At 43.0% G+C, this 16,604-nt stretch overlaps 2 long non-coding RNA genes across 4 annotated transcripts in view; one reads left to right on the top strand and one right to left on the bottom strand.

Annotated features, from left to right (window-relative positions):
* Positions 1-3,654: 3,654 nt before the first annotated feature.
* LOC140480102 (uncharacterized) overlaps positions 3,655-16,604 on the bottom strand; it is a 28,266-nt gene continuing 15,316 nt past the window's right edge. The window contains exons 3-5 of one of the 2 annotated variants that reach the window (XR_011961191.1): positions 14,454-14,630; positions 11,070-11,209; positions 3,655-6,146 (exon numbers count right to left, since the gene is read on the bottom strand). This is a non-coding gene — a long non-coding RNA (uncharacterized lncRNA). The remainder of the gene's footprint in view (positions 6,147-11,069; positions 11,210-14,453; positions 14,631-16,604) is intronic. The other variant, XR_011961192.1, reaches the window with a different exon arrangement.
* The window catches only part of LOC140480101 (uncharacterized), a 46,094-nt gene continuing 43,059 nt past the window's right edge, over positions 13,570-16,604 (top strand). Inside the window, exons 1-2 of one of the 2 annotated variants that reach the window (XR_011961189.1) lie at positions 13,570-13,787; positions 15,572-15,618. This is a non-coding gene — a long non-coding RNA (uncharacterized lncRNA). Of the gene's footprint in view, positions 13,788-15,571; positions 15,652-16,604 lie in introns of both variants that reach the window. The other variant, XR_011961190.1, reaches the window with a different exon arrangement.

Below are 16,604 nucleotides of genomic sequence, written 5' to 3'. Positions count from 1 at the left end.
CATTCCTTATAGCCAACTCTAACATTTTCCCAATGGCAAATGTTAAAGATAACTGGCCCATAGTTGCCAGTTCATGTTTCCCTTTCTTTTTGAATAAAAGTGTCATGTTGGCAGTGTTCCAATCCTCTGGGACTTTTCCAGAATCTGAGGTTTCTTGGAATATTACTATCAGTGCATTCACAATTTCTGCAGCTACTTCCTCAAAACCTTGGGTGCAATCGTTCAGGTCCAGGGGATTTGTTGGTCTTTAACTGGATGAGTTTCCATGGTACCTTTTCTCTACCGATAGTTGCTGTGTTTACTTTCCAACCCCCTCTAGACTTGATTATTTTGTATTTTTGAATGATATTAGCATCCGCAGTTGGGAAGACCAATGCAATGTATATATTCAACTTCTCTGTCATTTTCTTGTTCCCGATTATTATTTCCCCAGCCTCAATCTCTAAGGGGCTATATTTACTTTGGCATCTTCTTCATCCATCAGTTCATTCCTGTAGTCATGATTTGGAGATGCCGATGTTGGACTGGGGTGTACAAAGTTAAAAATCACACAACACCAGGTTATAGTCCAACAGGTTTAATTGGAACCACACTAGCTTTCGGAGTGACACTCCTTCATCCTATCACCTGATGAAGGAGCGTCGATCCGAAAGCTAGTGTGCTTCCAATTAAATCTGTTGGACTATAACCTGGTGTAGTGTGATTTTTAATTTCATTCCTGTAGGAATGGAAAACCGCCATCCCCACCTGGTCTGGCCTCCATGTGACTCCAGATCACTGCAATGTGGTTGATTCTTAACTGCCTGCTGGGCAATTAGGAATGGACAATTTAGCGAGGGACACTCACATGTTCCACCCAGTATGGTGGTCAAGCATAATGATTAGGTCCTTAGGGAGTAGACCGAAATACATTTTCTCTATGAAATCCAGAGGTAGAATTCCTTGTATTTACCCATAAACTGTGCGTGATATCAGTGGAATGGGTAGAACCAATGCACCATGAGCATTATCCCCTTCAGAACCATTACTTTATCCGTACAACATGAATAATGTCTATTAGAGTCAAAGAGGTGTACAGCACAGAAATAGACGTTTTGATCCAGCCAGTCCATGCCAACCAGATATTCCAAATGAATTTAGGGTCCCATTTGCCACCATTTTGCCTGCATCCCTCTACACCTTTCTTATTCATGCACCCATCCAGATGCCTTTTAAATGTTGTAATTGTATCAGCCTCACCACTTCTTCTGGCAGCTCATTCCATACACGCACCACCCTGTGTGAAAAGATTGCCCCCTTGGTCCCGTATAAATCTTTCTCAACGCACCTTAAGTCTGTGCCCTCTAGTTTTGGACTCTACTACCCTGGGGAAAAGATTTTGGCTATTTACCTTATTCATTCCTGTCATGATTTTATAAATCTCTAGTAGTGATGCCAGTGTTTCTTTGACCAAATCAATGTTAATTGATGTGAAAAGGGTTGAAACATCAAAGGAGATCATTATTTTGTCCTCTTCCATCTTGGTGTCTTTGATGGTATGCAGGAATTCTTGGGTGGAGTGAATGGAGTGGAATGAATCTTCAATTAGGTGTTTGAGTTTTTGGTGGAGTTCTTTGGTGAGTTGGCATGTTGGTGTACCAGTCAGGGAGACTATTAATCTGAGCGGGGTTTGTGTATTTTGGGTAATCCGTCAAAGCGTGGTGTGTTGGATCCATCTGGTTTCATGTTTTGGAAGCCTGTCCTGTTTAATCCTCTTGATTTTTAAAAATGCTGTGAAAAAGGATGAGATTCTTTTTAATAGCTGTGAGGTCAGGTCTACCGTCACCTGCTGATAAATGTTGGTATCTGCAAGTAGAGCATTTGCCTTTTTAAGATCGTCAGAGTTTTAAAAAATAATGGTCATGTGTTCCTTGTCTGCAGGTAGGATGACAAGATTTTTGTCTTTTTTAAGTTTTTCTAAGATTTTAATTTCTTGAACATGAAGTGTCTTTCCTTTTTTTGGCCTGACATCCCTTCGAGGAAAACCAGGACTACAACCACGAAACAGCACCAACTTCATCAGCAAAGATAACATCCTCAAGTTAGTGGACCTTTGCCTCACCACCTACTTCACATTCAACAACAAAACCTACAAACAGGTCAATGGAACACCTATGGGATCACCAATATCATGGCTCATGGTGGAAGCAGTAATGCAGTGACTTGAACAAGCTGCCCTCCCATCTATCCAACCCAAACTTTGGATCCACTACGTAGATGACACCTTTGACATCATAAAACAGAACACATTAGAGGAAACATACAACACCATCAACAATATCCTGACAGGCATAAAATTCACAAAAGAGGAGGAGGATGACAACAGACTCCCATTCCTAGATGTAACAGTTGAACGTACAGTTAACGGAGAACTTCAAACCAGTGTCTACAGAAAAACAACACACTCAGACCGAATACTTAAATTCATAAGCAATCATCCCAACATCCACAAACGAAGCTGTACCAAGACATTATTTCAATCACCTACATCACACTGCAGCACCCAAGAACTATAAAAAGCAGAAGAAAAATATCCACGCAACATTTCACAAGGAAAGGGTGCCCAACAAACACAATTCGCTGATTCCTCAGAAACAAACCCAAAGAAAGCAGACACAACACAACTGAAAACTATAGCCACATTACCTTACATCAAAGACATATCAGAAATGACATCCAGACTACTCAGGCCCCTTGGCATCATGGTCACCCACAACCAGACCAACGTACTTAAACAGCGACTAATGAACCTAAAGGATCCAATAGATACCATCAGCAAAGCTAACGTCATTTACAAGATACCATGCAAGAATTGTAAAAAACACTACATCAGACAAACTAGCAGGAAACTTGCCATCAAGATACATGAACACCAACTGGCCACCAAAAGGTATGATCTACTATCATTAGTTTCTGTATATACAGACAAAGGACACTACTTTGACTGGGACAACACACACATCCTAGGACAGACTAAACAAAGACATGCATGAGAATTCTTAGAGGCGTGGCATTCTAACCAGAATTCTAACAATAAACACATTGATTTGGACCCAATCTACCTTCCCTTGAAAAAAAGAACCGGAAATGACATCATCCACTTTAAGAAGCCAAGAGCTATAAATGGAGAGGCGGGACATACCACCAGCAATTCACTAGAGACTCTCACTGATGATGTTACCTAGTACGGCGACAAAACATCTGAAAACAAACCTTCATTCTCTGCAAGCTAACTTACATACTTATCATCAACCTGACTTACAAATCTTCTCAAAAACACCGAATATAATGATGCTATATAAATTCAATCCATTGCCATTACTGTGATGGTGTGTGATATCAGAGGGTATTTGCCAGTGATAAGGTTCCCATGCTGTCTTTCTTCAGGGTGGTTCAGTTTGCAGTTGCCTGAGAGGGGTTTTGTGCTGAAATGAGTTTTTTTCTTTTTTAGATTACTTACAGTGTGGAAACAGGCCCTCCGGCCCAACAAGTCCACACCGCCCTGCCGAAGCGCAACCCACCCATACCCCTACATCTACCCCGTTACCTAACACTACGGGCAATTTAGCATGGCCAATTCACCTGACCTGCACATCTTTGGACTGTGGGAGGAAACCGGAGCACCCGGAGGAAACCCACGCAGACACGGGGAGAACGTGCAAACTCCACACAGTCAGTCGCCTGAAGCGGGAAATGAACCCGGGTCTCTGGCGCTGTGAGGCAGCAGTGCTAACCACTGTGCCACCGTGCCACCCACAGTTGCTGAAATGCATCTTGTAACTGGTACACACAGTGCAGTCACAGTGGTACTAAACACGCTCAGCATTAAAAACACATAGAAACATAGAAAATAGGTACAGCAGGAGGCCATTCTGTCCTTCATGCCTCCAGCAGCATTCAATAAGAGCACAGCTGATCATGCAGTTTCAGTATCCCATTCCCGCTTTCTCTCTGTGTCCCTTAATCCCTTTAGCCACAAGGGCCAGGTCCCTCTTGAATATATCGAATGAAGTGGCCCCAACAGCTTTCCATGGAAGAGAATTCCACAGGTTCACAATGCTCTGAATGAAGAAATTCTTCCTCATTTCAGTCCTGAATGGCTTACTCCTGTATCTTAGACTATATCCCCTAGTTTCTGGACTTCCCAACATGGGGAACATGCTTCCTGCATCAAGCCTATCTTGTCCCATCAGGATTTTATATGTTTCCATGAGATCTCCTCTCATTCTTCTAAATAACTTTCTGTGCAAAGACTTGCCTCCTGGCATCATGGAAATGCCCCCAACAGGTTGTACCTCTGTTCTCTGGTCTTGCTGTTGCAGGTTAATCTATTCCATGGATGACCTACTTGCCTTTTTGTGACAATGAAGGATCTGAGCTTTTCAAACTTTTTCTCCGATAGCCAGTGAGAAAGGTCTCACTAAGGAAGCACACTCAATCTGTGAGCTGGGTCTCTTGACCGGTTCGGAGAGGTAATGCTCTGTAAGGGACCAGGCTGAGGAGAGACAGCAAAAGGTTATGAAATAGAATACACCATTGAAGCCATGCTATATTTTCACAATGTGAATTATAGGCCTTGTGAAAATGCACATTGCAATGGTTTAAAGGCCGTGAGTCTGAAGAATGAAAGTGTTGGCTCCATCAGTCACGGATCGCCCCAGACAGACTGAGAGGTCTCACATGCACCGTAATGTGTAATGATTGCACTGATGTCAGATGGGGCAGTGGCTGAGGAGCCACAAATCTCTCAGCACTCTTCAGCAAAATGTGGCAGCTCCAATCGGTTAGATTATTTTGAAGAATAACATCGCTGTTGTGGATTTGATCATTGTTGGCTGTGGTATTTCATGGAGATCCTTCTCCTTCCCATGATGTGGAGTGGTGTCCCTGAAAAGCCCTAGTCCTTAATAGGGAGAGATGCTGTGAAATATGTTTAATTACTTACTAATTTACTTCCTAGTCCATGGCAATAAACATCAGCTCAAGTTCCAAGAGGATTGAACATTTTTTTTAAAAAACAGAAACCCTACAATGTGGATGCAAGCCGTTTGGCCTATCAAGTCCACACTAACCCTTTGAACTGCATCCCACTCCTTATATTTCCCATGACTAACCCACCCACCTGCACACTATGGGCAAATTAGCATTGGCCAATCCAGCTAAACTGCACATCTTTGGACTGTAGGTGGAAACTCATGCAGACACAGGGAGAATGTATAAATTCCACATAGACAGAGGCTGGGATCAAACCCAGGTCCCTGCTGCTGTGAGGCAGCAGTGCTATCCACTGAGCCACTGTATTGATGCAGTGACGGCACAATGAACTGTAATTTCACTTTGGTGCAACTGGAATGTTCTGTGGCTGGTGGTCGAGGCAATTAAACAGAGTTTCTTTCCGAATTCATCAAATTTTAGCCAAGCTCAGTATCTATACTGTGCTCTGAAACTGTTCCAATTCAAACAATAATGTTCCTCACCTTGATGAGCTGAACAAAGCATTAGGATCAATCAGCACAACATGAAGACAGCAACTCACATTGACACAACCACAGAATGTCCCAAAGTGGTTCACAGCCATTGAAGTCACTGTTATATGTGAACAGAATACAGATAAATACACTGAGTCCATCTGTAACATTGATATCAACAGTTGGAGTGGCTGTATGCAAAGGTTGGTTTTAACACTTCAATAATCCCTTCCATTCTACGGGATGGATTAATGGGTCTTTGTTTTGGTGATTACACTGCAGCAGTCAGAAAGAACACACAATTTGTCTTACCCTAATCACACCTCTGAATAACAGCTCTGTTGATGAAATCCATTGAGATTAACAGGTTCAATAACTTCATCAGGTTCACTACTAAATACAAGCAGCTTTGGAAACTTTGGGAACCATTTAGGTAATATCAGAGGGGACATTAAAGAGGGGGAACTGAAGAAAAGTAAGAAGTCCCGATGGTATTGAGCATCTTTCTCCAATGACCCAAGGAACTTTTGGCATTCTCTTTGATAAGTTTCAATGAGATCACCTCTCATTCATTGAATCAGAACAAAAGCTTTTTCTTGTAGCCTGCCTCAGATCAGCAACTGTTAAATGCAGCAGACCCTGGGGAGAAAAGAAGTGACAAGGTAAAAGTGAGAACAGTACCTCAGTTTACACACTGTACATATTGGGGGTGTGACAGGGGACTATATCAAAGCCTGGGACAAGGGATGAATAGGGCCAACTAACCAGGGTCTGAGCTCTCAGACACCTGCTGTGCTCAGCTGGGGTGGTGCCTTGGGCCCGAGCCAGGAACAGCACTGCATGTCCTGATTTCTGTGCCTACCCTGAACTGTGTCATTCAGACTCAGATAGGTGTGCTGTATAGATTCGACTGTGTTGGGTGAAATCTTCTAAATACCTCAATTATAATCTGCATACTGTGTATTCCAGACTGAAGTCACTGCAATTTATATTGTGTTCAATACGCTGTACAGACAGGGAGACATATCCCACACTGAGGGTTGGTTAGTTCGGTTGGCTGGATGGCTGATTTGTGATGCAGGGTGACACCAACAGTGTGGGTTCAATTCCTGCAACAACTGAGGTTAACATGAAGGACTCTCCTTCTCAACCTCTTTCTCTCAGCTGAGGTGAGGTGACCCTCAGGTTTAAGCATCACCACTTGTCACTCTCTAATGAAAGAGCAGCCCTCCGGTCTGGTAAGATAATGATAACTTCAACTTTGCATGATTATGGTGGCTCAGTGGTTAGCACTGCTGCCTCACAGCAGCAGGAACCAGGGTTTTATTTCAGCCTCTGTCTGTGCGGAGTTTGCACAGTCTCCCTGTATCTGTGTGGGTTTCCTCCCACAGTGCAAAGATATGCAGCTTAGGTGGATTGGCCAATGCTAAGTTGCCCATAGTGTCCAGCTGGATGGTTAGTTATGGGAAATATAGGGAGTGAGATGCAGTTTGGAGGGTTAGTGGAGAGAAAAATAAGCATTATTGCTGTCAGGTGGTCATGTGAGAGAAAAGGAAAAAAAACAGGAGTGTCATGCAGCATTGTCTACTCTCCAGAGAAAAAAATAATACTATCTCATGAAATAGTAATAAGACCTGAGAGTTGGAACAAACTACAATTTTCTAAGTTATTAATTGAGGGTTTGTGGTGAGTGTGGCAGAGGGTGATCAGATGCAAAGGCAAAGGGAATATTCTCATCTGGCAACCTCCTCCACCCCCACCTCCTGCTGCTGGATCCCTCCAGTGGCACTAAATGCCTTTGATAGAGGGCCCCGCGGAAAGGAACAGCCTTCATGAGAAATCCCTGTGGGTTTGGGGAGAATTCTGATGTCACCACTAAATTGTGGAGCACTCAGAGATAACGAATGTTCAGGGACTCAATACGAGTCTGTTTAGCCAGGGAGCATATTCCTCACAATGACCCATTCCCACTACTGATTTATTGCAATCGGTTTTCCCAACAAGGGTGGGACTGCGATATATGATCTCTCCTATGATTATGGAGGCCTACACATCAATATAGCTCACCCTGGGAGGCTGCATTAAATCCTCCCCACTGTTACAGATCAATGACCTTTGATCAAAATGCTGAGGTCACAGACCTGTACAATTAACTCTGTCCACCTTTTCAAAATGCTGCCAGATCTACTGTGTATTTCCAGCATTTTCCCATTTAATTTCTGACTTCTATCAGTGGTACCTTGATTTAATATTACATTTGTTAAGCTGTAAGATCAGGATATACTTTGTCGAAGCTGTGAAGCACAGGTCGTTCTGCTATAGTATGTGTTTCATCAACGCGAATTCGCTATAATGCAATTGATGAATTGTGTACGTTGTTTGGATGGTGCGAACCTTCTGCTGAATGAGTATAATGATTTTCTCTTACTGATCTTCTACAGTGCGATTTTCTATCACGGTAATCTACAGCACAATTTGCTACAGCGCGAGGTTGCACAGGAACACAACTGTCACAATAGAGCAGAATAACCTGTAGCACTGTGAAGGGTGGGTTATTGGTGTATTGCAGAGGATTGAATATCTAACATAACCATGACACAGAACATGTGATATGGGCATTTCGCTTCTCACACTACATACAGCAGAGCATGTTTATTTAGGACAGTATGTACAGGCTAACTTCCTGCTATAATTCTTCCAGAGCCACCTGCCTGTCAGAGACTCAGGCCAGAAAATGCCACCTGGATCCCCATAATGTGCTGTCACTGGGTGAAGCTTGTAGCGACAGTCACTTTCAATGTTTTGAAGTTACGACGATTTTCAAAAACATCAAGGAAACTTTATTAAATGCACCAAGTATGACATTCCTCACATTTCATGAACAAAGTAGGGATACGGCATCTGTTGGACATAAATCCCCAATGGCACCTCAAAGTTGGTGTGAGTCCTGATAATTCCATGTTCAATCATGGCTTGTAAATTAGCAAATCCTCCCTAGATGTAGCACATATCCTCCATTGGATCAGCCTACAGACCGCAGAGGAGAAAGTGAGGACTGCAGATGCTGGAGATCATCGTCCAGAGTGTGGTGCTGGAAAAGCACAGCATCTGAGGAGCAGGAGAGTCAGCATTTCGAGTTGTCCTGGCCAATGGAAAGAGGTACAGAGCAGGGTGACGTGCTGGGATTCGTTGGGCTTTGAACCAATCAGAGTGAATGAAGGGCGGGCCCGAGCTCTTTATGGAGCATGTGCAGTGCTTGTCCCTGAGTCAGAAGGAGGTGGTTGAAAGTGAGAGACAGAGCTTGAGGGAGGGACTGGGTGGGTTCAGGGACAACCTGATGGGAGCTGTCTGTAGCCTGGTTAGTACCGAGCCCCGGGAAACTACTTTCACACAGCAAGAGAAACGTTAGTCCCCCCTGGACTGAGAAGGTGAGGCTTTGGAGCGGCTGGTTATTGAAGGTCAGTGAGCTGCAATTCTCACTCTCTGTGTCTCCCAGAGAAACTGCCGGAGCTGCTGGGGATTTGCAGTAATTTGAGTGAGGGGTTACAGGGATTGTCAGGCAGCATCGAGAAAGAAGCAGTGATATGTATCCACAAGATTACAGCTTGTCTCTGGGATTGGAGCTAAGGGTGATGGTTCCCTATACGCACTAGTCTTGACCTTGGAGGGAGGTTCTTTCAGTTAATCCTGTGATATTGATGGAGGAATGTGTATCCTCAAGTACCCCCCTGCTCTTCTTGTCTTTCCTCTCATTATAGGCTAATTTTTGGTTCGGCAGTAGGTCTCCTTTCCTGAGGGACATTTGTGAACTCGTTCAGAGTTGAACTCTCACTCCACTGATTCTGCCAGAGCGGCTGTGACTTTTTAGTTTCAAACAGTTTGTAAGTCACCTTCGTTCAGGAACTATGCACAAAACAAACACGTCATCATCCCCAGGGATCGTACTCTGATCGAAACGAAGGCACTAGAGCATCAGGAACATTGTTGTGAATCCTTTCAGGTTGGGTGAGTCATGGGAGCTTCAGCGTCGCTTTCCTTCAGTCACTTTCCCCAACGTACCATTGTCAACTTTAGATTACGCAGAAATAAGTGGGAATTAAATAATGAATCAGAAGTCACACAACACCATGTTATAGTCCCAACAGATTTATTTACAATCACAAGCTTTCCGAGTGCTGCTCTGTCGTCAGGTGAAGTACACTTCTGATGAAGAAACATCGCTCAGAAAGTTTGGGATTTTAAAAAAACTGTTCCACAATAACCTGGTGTTGTGTGACTTCTGACTTTGTCCACCCCAGTCCAACACTGGCATTTCCACATCATGGTTAAACATAGAGGACGACATCAGGAGTCCACAGGGAGCTATAACAGGGTGTGAGTGGCAAAGACTTGACAGATGGAGTATAATATGGGAAAATGACAGGTTGTGCACTTTGCTAGGAAAAACACAATTGAATATGATTTAAGTGGAGGAAGACTGCTCAAAGCCACAGAACAGAGGGATTTTCAGGTCATCACGCATGAAATATAAAATGTTAGCACCCAACCTCAACACACAATAGGGAAGTCAAATGGAATGTAGACTGTATTTCAGAGAATAAACAATTAATATAGAGAGGGATTGTTATAGTTCTTCAAGGTACAACTGCAATACAGTGATTGGCTTTGGTACCCACATGTAAGGAAATATACATTGACACTGGATCAGTGCAGGGATGGTTCACTGTGATGTGCATTATGTAGAGGGATTTTTGTGTGGGAGTGATTGAGTAAATTGAGCCTGTACTCGTTGGACTTAAAAGAATGAGAGAAGACTGCATTTAAACATTTAATATCTTAGGGAGTTTGACAGGGTAACTGTGGAGAGGATGTTTCCTACTTTGGAACAGTTAGGATCAGAGACCATGATCTCAGTCTAAAGTGTCACCTACTTAGGTCAGAGAAAGAAAGATTCCTTTTTTTTCAGGAGCAATAAATCTGTGGAATTCTTTACTACAGAGGGCAGTCAGGCTGAGTCAATAAGTACAATCACAGCTCAAACAGATTTTTTTCTTCGTTAAGGCAATCAAGGATTATGTGGATAAAGCAAGGAAGTGGCACGGTGGAACAGTGGTTAGCATTGCTGCCTCACAGCGCCAGAGACCCGGGTTCAATTCCTGCCTCAGGCAATTGACTGTGTGGAGTTTGCACGTTCTCCCCGTGTCTGCGTGGGTTTCCTCCGGGTGCTCCGGTTTCCTCCCACAGTCCAAAGATGTGCAGGTCAGGTGAATTGGCCATGCTAAATTGTCCATAGTGTTAGGTAAGGGGTAGGGGTATGGGTATGGGTGGGTTGCGCTTCGGCGGGGCGGTGTGGACTTGTTGGGCCGAAGGGCCTGTTTCCACACTGTAAGTAATCTAATCATGGAAGCCGACTCCGAGGATTACCAGGTTATCCATAACCTTGTGGAATCTCACAGATATGATGGGTTGTATGATTTATTTTGGCTCCTGTATCTTATGGTCTAATTTAGTATGTCAAACTTATCCGTTCTAATTATTTGTTCTCCTCATTGGCATACAAACCTTGATAACATCTGATCCACTCTCTGATTTTCTGACAGCCTTTTGTTCTGAGTTTAACTCGAGATCCCTCTGCCTGCCCAGTTACCAGATTGATTAGCTACTTGGTGTGAGTATAGATTGATGCTAAATCCAAGCTTTACCTGGAAAACAAGGAGTGGCAATGTATGACATAAAGTGATATGTTTACAGATGGCAGTGTGTATGACAGAGGGAGCTGATCTGTCTGATTCTCCAATATTAGTTACTAGTTACACGAATATACCCAGTGCCCATTTCACCCTTCCACTCTCCCCAGTCTTGTGCATGTTGTTAGCCTTTGGAATGCTGCTTGTTCTAACTGTGAACAAAGGGGAATGATGAACTTATCTAAATGGCAAATATGCTGAAAGAAGATGTACAATGGGCTTGAGCTAAAATCTAGATATTGTGCATTAAACTATTTGATTGACTTTCTGTGAGTCTGGTTCAAATTCTATGATGAATATGACAAGAAATCTCACTGAATCCTGAAACTAGTAGCAAATGGGTAACAATGGTTGATGGGCATTTTTCAGTATGGGATAGGATTTGTGTAAGAGTTAGCTGCTAATCACATGTAGATCTGAATTATGTTTAATGGGGTTGTTTCTGCTGCTGTGAATAGTGTACAGCTCAGTTATGAGTCATACACATCAGATTTTGGTTCAACACACAATGTTTTGAAGCTTTGTAATATTTCATAATCAAGCTAGTTACTTTCAAAACATCTTTCGTTGTTCCTTGTCTCCTCAATATTCAACCTCAAATACTGTGACTGTAGCTCACAGAATCAAAACAGGAAACCTGACATTGCCTTTTCTGTGTCTTCCCACATAGTATCTGCTGAATAAAATATCAAATACTGTGCAGGGTGTCAATCTGAAATTTTAAAAAAAAGTCCTGGAATTACTCAGCTACGTGATGGAGAGAGAAAAACAGAGCTGTGGTTCATTCTTGCAACTAAGACAATGCGTATTGTAAGTCGTCATTCAGTCTGTATTTGTCTCCCCAGTACAGGGGAGACTGCATTGTGAGTGGCAATTACAGCAAATTCGCTTATTCTGAAGCTTAATTAAGGCAGCAAATCACCAGTAAAAGATACTTGAAGCATTGGATAGTGAAAGAAGAGGAGAAAACTTCACAATTCATCTATCTCCTGTGGCAACATGTGAACATGTTGTTGAACAGAATGACATTGATAAATGAGGTATTGCGATATTAAAGGTGTGGTTCTGGTGATGCACAGGGAAATGCCCCCTTGGAATCTTGATGAGGAGGGAAATTTGTTTTGTTGCAACATCAGTTTTGAGTTAGTGGGAAGAGAACCATTAAGAAGTGAGCCTGGTGGTAAAGGACATGTTGTTGGGGGAACTGTCCTATGGCTCAGAGATGGAGGAATGGGGTAAGGGCAGCATTGTGGGACAAAGGGAATGCATGGTTCAGACCCACGTCCAGCATCATAGAGGTAAAGCTCAGCAAGTAAAAAGCACACCACATTTCACCAAACCATCGTTATTCCAGAAAAAAAATCAAAGACCAGAACTGATAATCTCTTCCTGTGTTTGCTGTATATTGTCGACTGGATGCATTCCTGACAGCATTTTCAGAATTCCATTTCACACTTCAGAATTGAATATAAATACAGAATCTTTAAACATATTTCAAAAACACTTATTTTTATGAGTGTTAACTAGTGTCACTGAGAAACATAAGGAATGGTTTTGTCATTTTAAAGTTTTAAAATTAAACAAATAAAAGAATAGATTTGAGCTGGAATATCTGACAGAGGGTAAACAAATCGGAGGCTGCAGTTCATCAGACTCTAAGGATCCAGCAAGTCCTTTGTTCAAATTGTTGTTCTTCCTCTATGTTGCATGTTAGAGATGCAAGACACTCCAATGTGCATTGTGTTTTCTCAGGATGAGAAAATGCTTTGAGACAGGCTTTTTATATATATTAAAAAAAACTATAGGATGAGGACAGTGCTAGCTAAGCCAGTATATATTTATCATCTCTTAATTGCCCAGAATCAACTAACTTCCTGTGAATCTGAAATAACATGCAGACCAGAGTAGGTGGAGATAATAGATTTCCTTCTCTAAAGGACATTAGTGAACTAGATGGATTTATCCGGCAATCAACAATGGTTTCTACTGGATTCAAATTCCACATTCTGCTGTGGCAGGAATTGAACTCAGCTCCCTAGAACGTTACCTCTCTCGATTAATTGTCCAACGACAATACCGCCTCCCCTCAAAGTATCCCCTCAAAATACAGATGGGAACAGCCAAATTTTCATGGCATGAATTAAAAGATATATGGCGGATCGCCAACCCAGCAACCCCCGCGGTTCCGAATATCCTCTATCTACAATACAGCGTGCAGTTTACAGACGCAATGCAGAATGTTGAACGGGGCAACGTTAAGATCAGAGTGGTGCTGGAAAAGCACAGCAGGTCAGGCAGCACCGGAGGAGCAGGAAAATCGATGTTTTGGGCAAAAGCCCTTCATCAGGAATTTTCCTGCTCCTCGGATGCTGCCTGACTTGCTGCACTTTTCCAGCACCACTCTAATCTCCAGCATCTGCAGAACCCACCTCCGCCTGAACGGAGCATGCACCAAGTGAATGATCGCAATCGAGGGGAGGTTTCTTCTCGTTTCGCAAACGGTGAAAATGAATTGCAGAATGCCATGGATATGGTAGGTGGATGTAGAGACTTCATAACATTCTTGTGCAAATATTAAAACCCAAAGAAGAAACTCCTGGGCTTCTGTTTGTATCAAATGGGACAGTGGCTCCTGGCTTCCGCTCAGGGACAAGTTTCGGCAGCGATAGCCATCTTTATTGGGGGCACTTGAAGGCTCAGGTGCTGGTGGGGTCGCCATCTTTGTTAGGGGCCATCTTTGTTTGAAAAGACTGGGAGGAGCTTGCTGCCCATTGCTCCAGCTTGCCCATCAAGTGACATGGGCCTTTCACACCCCCATGAGAAGAGCGACAGTAGACAAGGAAAGAAGATCCCATTACCTCATGAGACAACTTGCTCCATGTTGCACAGATTTGTGGGTTTGGTCAGCCACTTGAAAACTAAGATATCACCATTGAATCAAAGGTCTGCCAATAATATTGATGGGCAATGTGCAGCACGGAGCATATGTGGTTGCTCTGGGCCAGAAGGAAATGAACCTTCTGATTTTCTAAAGGGAAATAGAAGGTGCTGGTGAAACTCAGTAGGACTGACAGTCTTGATGGACAGAGAAACATCTACAAGCTGATATTGCAGTACTCAGTCTTTCACCAAGGCTTGGACAGGTGCACATGCACACAGAAAAAATCAAACAAAGGGAATAACTTGTCTGAGTTCTTACCTTTTTTAAATCATTTGTGGAACTTGTATGTCACTGGCTGGCCAGCACTGATAGCCCATCCCTATTTGCCATTGAGAAGGTGGTGGTGAGCTGTGTTCTTGAATCTCTGCAGTCCACTTGCTGTAGGTTGACCCACAATGCCGGTAGGGAGGGAATTCCAGGATTGTGACCGTACGACTGTGAAGGAATGGTGGTATATTTCCAAGATTAGTGTGGTGCTGGAAAAGCACAGCATCCTTTCTTTTGGAGGAGAACTTCTTCAAGGTAGGCATCCTTAGAAGGGGGTTCACAGTAAGGTTAAAATTAACTAGGCAGAAGTGGGTACTTCAGATGCTGGAGGTTGGTCGAGATTAAAATGGTGCTGGAAAAGCACAGCAGGTCAGGCAGCATCAGACCTGCTGTGTTTTTCCAGCACCATTCTAATCTTGACTCTAATCCCCAACATCTGTAGTACCCACTTCTGCCTGGTATATTTTCAAGTCAGGACAGTGAGTGGCTTGGAGGAGAACTTGCAGGATGTGGTGTTTCCATGTATCTGCTGCTGTTGTCCTTCTAGGTGGAAGTGGTTGAGGGTTTGGAAAGTGCTGTCTAAGGATCTTTGGTGAATTGCTGCAATGCATCCTGTAGATTGTGCAGATTGCTGCTACTGAGCGCTATTCATGGAGAGATTGAATATTTGTGGATGTGGTGCCAATTCACTGGGTTGCTTTCTCCTGGATGGTGTCAAGCTTCTTGAATGTTGTTGGGAGCTGCACCCTTCCAGGAAAGTGGCAGGTATTCCATCACACTCATGATTTGTGCTTTTTTGCGGTGGATAGACTTTGGGTGTCAGGAGGTGAGTGACTCACCACAGAATCCCTTGTCTCTGACCTGCTCTTGTAGCCCCTGTGTTTATGTGGTGAGTCCAGTTGGTCAATGGCAACACCAAGGATGTTGGCAGTGGAGGATTCAATGATTGTATCACAGTTGAATGACAAGGATAAGAATTGGTGATGATCATTCTCTGGCATTTATGTGGCGTGAATGTCACTTGTTACTTGTCAGCCCAAGTCTGGGTATTGTCCACTTCTTGCTGCATTGTCTTGCCTGACACTGTCTTTTCTAAACTTATTTTCCAGAATATTTGAAGAGTGTTCACATACAGAAATCTCCAACCTAACAACATGTAAGAATCTGACAGAATTGGGGCATTCACCAGGTAGTGGATATTAGAGGCCATTGAGTGTTGACCTCCCAGTCATTACCATTTACTTTATATAGTTTCTCCTACACATCCTCTTTGTCAATCTTGTCCAAAATCTTAAGTTTGTATCCCTGATCCATTTTGTATCAGGTGATATGAACATTTTGCTTACATTCACATACTGAACCCAATCATAAATCCTTACAGCTCTGTCTATTCTCACTTCAGCTTCAGTTTCTCCCTCACGTCGCAAATCCCTCAGTCTTGAACCAATCCGCCCCTCTCACGGACCCTGCTATTCCAAGGATTCCCAATGTGTGGATAATCTCTCGTTTGTACAGACTCAAATTATCTGTAATCCTGAGGATGATGACATCACATAGCAACAATTACAAGGTGAAATCAGCCGCTCCCAGGGATTTCCTTAACTGTGATATTTTTCTCTGAATCCAGTATTTCTGATTTCTTTCGAGTTGTAGGCTCCAGGAGGAGAGTTTCAAATTGACAGATAAGGTTAAGAATGGTGCCAAGAGATTCTACAAACACATGAACAGCATAACGGTAACTACAGAGAAGGTCAGGCATCTTAAAAATCAAGGAGGTTGTCTTTGTGTTGAATCTCAGGTGTTGGGAGACATACTCAATGAATATTTTGTGTCAGTTTTACTGTGAAGAAAGAAATGGAGTTTGGAGAATGCAGAGAAATAAACTTTAATGTTTTTAAAAGAGCAAGCATAGAGAATGTAAAGGTAGATATCTCTCCAAGACCTGTTTTAGGAGGTAAGGGAGGAAATTAGGAGACATCTTGCAGAAATATTTGCAACAACTATAACTATGTGTGAAGTGCCTGATTGCAATTTTTAAGAAGATTTGTAGCTCAGGTTGAGGTTCTGGTTGTAAGTTAGCTCGCTGATCTGGAAGACTTCTTTTCAGACATTTCATCACCACATGCAGTAACATCATCAATG

This window comes from Chiloscyllium punctatum, chromosome 7 (genome assembly GCF_047496795.1).
Source record: "Chiloscyllium punctatum isolate Juve2018m chromosome 7, sChiPun1.3, whole genome shotgun sequence".
NCBI lineage: Eukaryota > Metazoa > Chordata > Chondrichthyes > Orectolobiformes > Hemiscylliidae > Chiloscyllium > Chiloscyllium punctatum.
The sequence above is the reverse complement of the archived record's forward strand: the minus strand, read 5'-3'. Positions and strand labels throughout refer to the sequence as shown.